We start from the raw sequence: 10102 nt of genomic DNA, 5'->3' as shown, positions 1-10102 counted from the left end.
ATAATCAGTAATGATACAAATCTGATATCAAATCTCAGTCAATTCCGTCCGAAAATCATAATAATTCCATACGGTATCTATTCTTCAGTCCGGTTTCGATTCTACGAGGTTTACTATGTCAAGAACATCATACATAAATTCTGTTCAATTCTGACAATATCAGAATTTCAAAACATATCACAACGTAGCAAAACTTACGTCAATTTGTAGCCTGCGTTGATAGGAACACAGTACTGAAGTCGGATTCAAAATCTGACTGACGGATCGAAATAAAAAGGCGTAAGGATTTTCACCTTTCTTCCCTGAAGCCTTCCTCGTTCCTTTCCTTCTTATCCTCCGAAGCTTGAAATGTTTGTTATATATATAAATATATTGCATGGTCAGGGGGCAAGTGGCTCATCTCTTTGCGCAGCACGTCTCGCGTATATGCGCGTCCTCTACCCGCGCATATGCGCGAGACCTACTGGTCTCGGCTCTCAAGTGTTCTGGTGCCCGCGCATATGCGCGCACCTTCTCGGCGCATATGCGCAAGAATCTCTGTTCTCGCAGGTGGCTGTTCGAACCTCTCGCGCATATGCGCGCTCTATCTCGCGCATATGCGCGAGGTCTTCACCTCGGCATATCCCGGACCCTAACAGCTCGCGCATGTGCGCGCATACTTCTCGCGCATGTTCATGCATTTTCTTCTCAAATTCATTCCTATCCCACTAATTGCACTTTAACTCCTGAAATCTTCATTAATTACAATTCTGGACATTAATTCAAGGTTAAGTACAGTGATATAATCTCGGGCATTACAAAGCTACACAAAATAGTATCCATAGCTCTTGATACCACTTGAAAGGGGATCGATTTTAGGTGTTCAAATGCGCAACGGAAGCTCAAAAATTTATTTTCAAGAAGAAAAATCGAACACCTCTACTAAAATGTGTAGCAAATATAAAACACAATATGTCATACATAGGGTGTTTAGATAATTACCTATCAATCACAAGGATTGATTATGGCTCCAACCAAGTTGTAAACAACTTGGCTCTTCAAAGGCAAGACAAATCTACAAGTTCTCCTTGTTCTTGAGTACTTCCTTCGAAATCAAGCCCACCACTAACTAGTAAGATCCACCTTACTCTTACACTAGAAAACGTATGGCATTTTTCTTTGAGAAGAGTATATTTTCTTCAACCAAAATGAAGAGAAAAATTGAGAGAAAAAGTAGTCAATATTTCGGCCAAGGTGAGTGTAGAGAGGAGGGAGGAGTGTTTTCTTGGTTGTTGAAAAAATTAGACTAGGCATGTGCATGTCATGCCTTGGATATTGAAAAAGTTGTCTCCCAACCCTTCACCTCCCATGCATACATTCTATTTGGGTTTGTAACAATTACAAAGCTCATGGACTTTTATTTTAAATTGTCTCAAACACTTTTGAAACCATTTAACCTTTACTTGATTTTTCTCAAGCTCACTAGTTTAATAATTATTTCTAATTGGGCTCTACAAGGCCCGATGTGATTTAATTAATTCAACACTTGAATTAATTTAATTTAGTCCATAATAATGTTTATGAAAATCACAATTTTCAAATACATCATTTATTTGGCCAACTTTTAATTTAGGAACACTTCCACAAATTAGACGTTACATTTCCCTCATTGAAGTCATACTTCTATTTTCCTTACGCTTATTAATTATTTTATAAGCCGTTCAACTCATTGAACTATTTTACTTCTCAACGGGATCTAGAAAGCTAGTACTTGTGTGGCCCTCAATGGTTCATTGATACAACTAGCCGTGGGTTCACATCTCCATGTGATTCGGACTAAACATGTCCTTATTTGAGCATACCCCAATTGCTCCATTCTTACTTATCAACTTCTTGATAACAAGAACGTCAGAACTCAAGTGTGATAGTACCCAACCAATCATGTTAAACGCCTAGCAGCATCGCTTACATGATTCCCTAGGTATCAAATGATAGTGCCTGCAAGAACCATTCAATTATGGTTAGCGTACAGTACGGTACCTTCATCTCATATATCCAGACCGATTCGACAACCATTGGTATATCGAGAGTTGTCAATGAATCGATACTATGTGTCATGTCGTAGTTGCATCGATGGTGTAATCTATGAAACCCCTTTCATAATTACCACCATACTCTGATCAGAGATTTCAAACTACATACACATGAGATCACATAGGATATCCATACCCAAAGGTAAGCGATGAATCCCCGACTACAATGCATCGACTCATATATGTTTCGCCAGAACACCCAACCTTGCCACCTGATGACCCCTTGAGAGTCGGTAAACAAGTCAAAGTGCAATGCTAGCACATAGAGTCTCAATGTTGTCCCGGGTCGTAAGAACTATGTTAGAGTAGGTGCACGTCGAGCCAAGTGTTGGCCGAGTGTTCACAATGAAACTCTATGTATAAACAGTCTTTATTTTAATAGTATTTGAAATTATTGTTTTGGCACTTCTTTATCTGTATACCCATGCTAATTGCATAGATAAAGTCCTTGAATATACAAAAAGTAGAAAGAGTATGAGATGCTCATATGATGAGTATCATGAAACTCATATTTGCAATACTGTATATTCTGAACAGTTCCTAGTCGATCCAGCCGCCGCTAAGAAGGATATAGGCCGCTCGAGTTCGAGACTAGTATCTGCGATGTGAGTACCATGTTTCATTGGTAGGGGACATTGTGATGTCCGAGCATGCAGATAGGTGCTCCTTGTAGAGTGCACTAAACAACCTTCCACAAAGGACTTTCCATGTGGTTCTCACTTATCGAATAGAAACGTCCTAGTTTATGGTTGTACACCATTAGTACTTACGACCCGGGACAACATTGAGACTCTATGTGCTAGCATTAAACTTTGACTTGTTTACCTACTCTCATGGGGTCATCAGGTGACATGGTTGGGTGTTTTGGCGAAACATATAGGAGTCGATGCATTGTAGTCGGGGATATACCGCTTACCTTCGGATATGGATATCCTATGTGATCTCATGAGTATGAAGTTTGAAATCTCTGGTCAGAGTATGGTGGTAATTATGAAAGGGGATTCATAGATTACACCATCGATGCAACTATGAAATGACACATAGTATCGCTTCATTGACAACTCTCGATATACCAATGGTTGTCGAATCGGTCGGGATATATGAGATGAAGGGACCGTACTGTACGCTAACCATAATTGAATGGTTCTTGCAGGCACTATCATTTGATACCTAGAGAATCATGTAAGCGATGCTGCTAGCCGTTTAACATGATTGGTTGGGTACTATAAGACTTGAGTTCTGACGTTCTTATTATCAAGGAGTTGATAAGTAAGAATGGAGCCATTGGGGTATGCTCGTATAAGGACATGTTTAGTCCGAATCACATGGAGATGTGAACCTACGGCTAGTTGTATCAGTGAAGCATTGAGGGCCACACAAGTACTATCTTTCTAGATCCCGTTGAGAAGTAAAATAGTTCAATGTGTTGAACGGCTTATAAAGGAGTTTATAAGCGTAAGGAAAAATAGAAGTATGACTTCTATGAGAGAAATGTAACTTTGAATTTGAGGAAGTGTTCCTAAATTAAAAGGTTGGCCAAAGGAATAATGTATTTGAAAATTGTGATTTTCATAAAAATTATTATGGACTAAATTAAATTAATTCAAGTGTTGAATTAATTAAACAACATTGGGCCTTGTAGAGCCCAATTAGAAATAATTATTTAGCTAGTGGACTTGAGTAAATTCAAGTAAAGTTAAATGGGCTCAAATGTGTTTGGGACTTTTAAATAAAAGTCCATGGGCCTTGTAAATGTTACAAGCCCACTTAAAAAGCATGCTAGGGAGCTGAAGAGTTGGGGAATGAATACTTTTGATTAAAAAATTGCACGGCATGCAAAAGTAGAGACGACTTTTTCAAGCACCAAGACAACTCATTCACTCTCCCATTCTCACTCTCCTTGGCCGAAACTTCATCACATTTTTCTCTCCATTTTTTTCTCTTCATTTTGGTTGAGGAATTCTTGCACTTCTCAAAGAAAAATCCACATATTTTTCTAGTGCAAAATATGAGGGGATCTTCCTAGTTGGTGGTGGGCTTGACTTTTGAACAAGGAGTGTTCAAAGGAAGCTTGTAGAAGTTCATCCTTTCAAGAGCCAAGTTGTTTACAACTTGGTTGGAGCCATCATCAATCCATTGTGATTGATAGGTAACGATTTCTCAACATCCTATGAATGTGATAGCTGTGTTTTTTTATTTGCTACACTTGAAAATTGTGGCGGCCGAAAATTTCTTTCAAAAATTTGATTATTAAACTTCCGTTGCGCATTCGGGCACCGTAACCGATCTTCTTTCAAGTGGTATCAGAGCGAGCTATGGTTACGATTTTTGTGTAGCAAATACATAATATTATGTTGAGGTCGATTTCTAACCGCATGAGATAATTTTTTGCAATAAAAATCAAGGTCATGGAAGGGGAGAAAACGGGCAGCATGTTGCTGCCCATTTCGGGCAGCAAGGGGCTGCCCGAACAGCCCCTATGTTTAATTATATAAAAAAAAAAATTTTGGCATGTTGGCCGGAATCCGGCGACGGCGATGACGACAAGGGTTTCCAAAAGTGTTTTGGATTATCAAAGTGTCATGGGCCTTGAGTTGTTGGGCCATTGGATGGCTAACATATTTGTGAATTTTAAATGGGCCAAAATGTTTTTGGTGAAAAATGATTTTTTGAGCCCTTAAGTTAAAAATTACAAAAGTTGCAAATATTTTCTCATAAAATAAATAATTGAAGTTGGACTTTAATTATTTATAGTAAATTGTGATTTACAAGAAATTCGGTTATAAATAAATTAATTTGAAAGTAGCAAAGGAGTTTGTATACTTTGTTAATTTAGTTTATAATCGTGGCGGTTAGTGATTGGATCAAGATATATAATATTGGATCAATTAATTATTGTGATAATTAATTGATGGTGTATGATATGTGATATTATGCATGAAGGATGATCAAAAGCCCAAGCCCAATTTGCTAGGTGTATGCTTGGATATTTTTTGTTGAATGATTGTAATAATTATCAAATTTAAAGTGGGCTTGGTTTATGGCCCGTTCCCACCCCATGAGATGTATCCCTATTTGCCATGGATATTTATTTGTAAATATTAGTATAGTGGANTTGTTTTGTTTACTGTTTATAATATATGCATGATATGTTATAAAGAATGAGTATGTGCGTTATTATTAAGATAATAACAAAGTTGCATGAATCCGGCAAACATACGATCAAACATGGCGAGTTTTTAAATAAAATTAATGATGAGACCTTTCAAAATTAAAAACCCTCATTTTGAATATGATTCAAAATTAATATCAAGCCCGAAAAAGGGAATTATAAAGTTGTTTATAATTTCCATGTCTTCCATCGACAATGGGTGCATGATGAACGCTACCCGTGCTCGGGGCTCGGCTCATATTATTGGGGGGCCCTTGGTGTCGGAAAGCTGTGACATCCATTGACATGGTGATGTGAACTACGTGGAACTCCCATGATTTCGGCTCATATTATTGAGGGAACTCATGGCGACCGTCCACTAAGGTTCAACATCGATGGGTAAGGCTTGACACGTTGATACGATCCCGCCCACGAGATCTTTGATTTGTCCCGATCTTTGAAACAAGTAATTGATAGGTGTGATAATCGCCTCTAGATCACGCGGTCTAGCAACAACTAATCAACGAAAGAAACAATCGCGTTCAAGAGAACCTCCAAAGAACCCGTCATTGGCAACCCTCGTGATATTCGATTGACAAACGCAACAAAAGATAAATCTTTTGATAAGTTTGATTTGATACGACGCAAAAGTTATAACGAAACTTAAGCTTGTTTTTGAGAGAATTCTCAAGGAAAAGTTTTATAAACTCAATAATTCAATGAATAATGATCGTTTACAATCCCACAATTCGTCCATATATTGACAACAAATCAAAAAGATATGAAAATCTAATTACCTAAACAATTAGGACTCTAAAATAGGAAATAAAGATTTTCTCGCGATAGGGCGGCGCTCGGGCGCGGGTTTCTACCGCTCGGGCGCGGGCTCTTCTTGACAGGTCGAGCTCGGGCGGTAAAATGTTACCGCTCGGGCACCGGTGCTTCTGGAGTTCACGTTCTGGACACTGACTTTGGCGCTCGGGCGGTAGAATTTGACCGCTCGGGCGCGAAGGCTTCTGTTTCCCACTTCGTCTTACACTCGTACAACGATCCTTCCAATCATTTGAACGCCATGCCCGGCCAGATTCATATCATACTCCCCTTCTTCAAAAAGATTTGTCCTCAAATCTTGTCCACCTACAAAAAAACGAAGCAAGTTAGTAATAACATGCACGTTATCAAACATAAAACCACCACAAGTAAAATAATAACCATGCAAGTAGGACAAACTAAATGTACTATGCACGCAATCATTTAACTCATCACAAGAATTTAAGTCTAATGCACATGAACTCTTGTAGCAAACAAATACCACTAACTTAATAACTCGTGGAAAATCAAAGTTCATAATAGGTACATGCATTTCATCAATAGTTTCAAATCCATAACAATCAAAGAATAAGGATGAATTGACACACAGTCCCTTAACCATCAAATTCGTAACTCTCTCTACAACTTTTTGAAAGCAAAACAACACAAAATTAAGGTAAGGACGCAAATCATACCACTCAGTCGTTGTAGTGGTAACTACCCTTACCTCATGGCGATTGCTCTTAACTTCATATGTGTCGTCCCATTGCATTCTCACACCGTCAACTTTTGCTCGCCTCCTCATCATGACACTACGAGAATCCTGCAAAGAAGAATTAACACCGCTCGGGATTGAACCGGCTATATCTTCACAATATGGATAAACCACTTTGTACAAATGTACAGGAAATGGTTTATGCAAGAATAAACAACTCTCAACCTCGCTCTTTTCACTCTTTTGGGACTTCAAATTATTTTTCTTTTCTTTTTCTTTTTCTTTGGCCTCTTTTTCTCTCTCTATGGTCATCTCACCTTTTTGTTCACTCTTTCTTTCGACCATATCTCTTTCTTTTTCTATGGCCATCTCACTTTTTTGAACACTCAATTTTTCGGCCTCATCTCTTTTTCTTTTCTTTTCATACCGAGACTACAAACGAAAGGTATAAGTCAATGCGGTATTGGGAGATCGACACAAGTAGGATATACTTGTGTTTCCCTAAATCACATACTATTTGTTATTATTTTCATTGATTTGATTTGATATGCTTGTTCTATTGATGTATAGAGAGCATGTGTTAGACGAATATTAGATGAGTGATCTTGTGACAGAAGTATCTGATAGTGGTGGGATCGCCACGGGCACATTGCACGATGTCACAAGATAGTTTATTGGCGATAGTGCCACAGTCTGTGACGGATAGGTCAAGACACTGGATGTTTGGTTATATCGACGTGGATAGAATCGGAGTTTCTTCTATTACTGTTGGTCGATATAGGAATACCAACGTCTGGAAACCGGGATCCCTAGACTAGGATTGAGTCTAGTCTGAGACGTGGAGTCACGAGTCTGATTGACAGTCTTACATTGATTATATTTTCAGATTTTGATCTATATTACTGTCATCTGTTACATGCTTTATATTATTTATATGATTGCATGGTTCGTTGATTTATACTGGGATGTTATTCTCACCGGAGTTATCCGGCTGTTGTCGTGTTTGTATGTGTGCATGGAAACAGGTGGGACATGATCGGGGTCGAGGAGATGAACAGAGATCGTGATTAGAGTGGAGACTATGGACTTGATTTGAGATAGGGTTGAACACTTGATATTTAGTAGTTGAACCTTAGTTTGTAAATGATTGTATATAGTACAAGACTTGTACTTTACTTTTATACTGATATGTATAGTAGAGTGATTTCATTACGTTCCGCATTCGATATTATATGTTAAAAAAAAAAAAATTTAGACCCTGTTTATTATAATTGATTAATTAGTCCCAATGACAATTAAGAATATGATTAGCGTCCGGGTCCCCACAGTTGTGTTGTCACGATCTTTTTGAACAAATAAGGTTGTAATATTCACCTCTAAATTACAAAGAATTTAGCAACAAATATTAACGGATAAACAATCGAAATTCAAAAGAACCTTTAAAAACTCGTCTTTAACAATCCGAGTGAAGAACAATCGACAAACGCCACAAAGTCTTAAACTTTGATAATTTTGATTTAAGAAACACACAAAGATGTATACAAATACAAGCTTTGAAATTAAAGAGAAAAGCTCTATCAATAAGATAAAACTCAAAATTAATTATTCAAAAGTGTTTACAATGATGAATTTTCATCCATATATTGTTACAAAATCTAAAGGATATGGCAAATCTTCTTACCCAAATAATTTAAACTCTAAACTAGGAAAAGATAATTATTCTCGCAGCAAGCGCGCTCGAGCGCGGGCTCTTCTGGACAGGTCGCGCTCGGGCAGTAATATGTTACCGCTTGGGCGCCGATTGTTCTTGACTTCACGTCTAGGACAGTATGTTTTCCGCTCGGGCGGTAGGATTTTACTGCTCGAGCGCGAAGTGTTCTACCTCCCTCTGCTTTTAACACTATCACAACAATATTATGGCTACCAAGCTCATTTCTATGCATCATGAACCCTTCGAGGCTTGGAACCTTGCTTGCAAGCTCTTCTCGATTGCTCATACATCTATGTAATGCTCCCTTGAACCTCCTTCCAATTATTTGCACACCATGCCCAGCCAGATTCATATCATAAAGGTTCCAAGGTGAAACTTCCGAGACTTTACTTTCTGAGGTGGTTTGCTTGGTCTTGTTTGCTGACTACCACTTGCCGCAACACCTTGAGTGAATGCCGAGCTTGATCGTTCTTCCGAGAATGGCTGTGTAGAGCATGCATGACCATGAGGTCTTTCCTACACCCCTAATAGATACAGAACCAAGGGTGGTTGAGTGAGCGGTAAGGCTGTGGTTTGCTAAGCTTTCGACTTTCCTCACAGCTTTTGGGTAATCGCCGAGAAGTGATCAAAGCCGGTATGTCCGTACAACCCCTGTGCGTAGGCGCTAATAGTCATGTGTTCTCCTCCGCGAATCTTAGCTAACTAAGACTTCTACGCCAAAGTCCAAAGTACAGTTGGGCAATAAAGATGTAATGACTTTCTCTCGTTTCACGCGTTTCACGACAGACTTTCGAAATCTATTTGTTAATTTTGAACTCCATTCATTACACTGAATTCTCTTCCTATATTAAGATCTTTCTAGCCGAACTTTTGAGTTTCCACTGAAGAAAGATCGAAGCAAACCCGAATACAGAATCGAGCAGCTTTTTTGCTTCGGATGTGAAACTGCAAATACAAGGGTTTTCATCTAAGTAGTGGCATAGTTTAGGAATACTATACCTATCCATTTAGCCATCAATTAGAACTAGATTTCCGAATCTTCCGTCACATTAATCGGGATAGTTGGGAGAAAGGACTTCTCACATTATATCTACCCTTTCTTTATAAAATAAATAATTAACAAGGCAAGATAGCAGAAGAAGAGCGGATGTGAATGGAATATGGGCTGAATTGGACCCACTTCTCATATGATATTGACTCAACCCAAAACAGCCAAGAGGATTGAATGACTTCCGTGGACCGATCATGAGACCGATAGTAGCTTATGACGGATGTGAACCGGAGGTTGCGCCCATTTCTCCCTGAGATCCGCCGAAGGGCATATCTAGTATCAGCCATGACACCCAACCCTTATGCTCCCTAGATGGTATCAAGAATCAAGATCAGAATGTGCCCAGAAGAATAACTCCCAGTCCAGTCCTTGCTTTCTTGGGAGCTTTCCTTATCTATCAGTTCTTTGTTTGTGACAACTTTTCCAATAACTATTTGTAACACGTGGTGAAGCAACTTCTTTGCGTGAAGGAATCCATCCCAAGCCACATTTTTTTTTTGGATTGCACAAGAATGGCTGTGCAAACTCGAAAAAAGAAAAACAAAATCAGATATTCGAGAATTGCAAGATTCACGAAAGATGAAGAATAATA

Source organism: Primulina huaijiensis, chromosome 6 (assembly GCF_012295235.1).
Source record: "Primulina huaijiensis isolate GDHJ02 chromosome 6, ASM1229523v2, whole genome shotgun sequence".
Classification (NCBI taxonomy): Eukaryota; Viridiplantae; Streptophyta; class Magnoliopsida; order Lamiales; family Gesneriaceae; genus Primulina; species Primulina huaijiensis.
The sequence above is the reverse complement of the archived record's forward strand: the minus strand, read 5'-3'. Positions refer to the sequence as shown.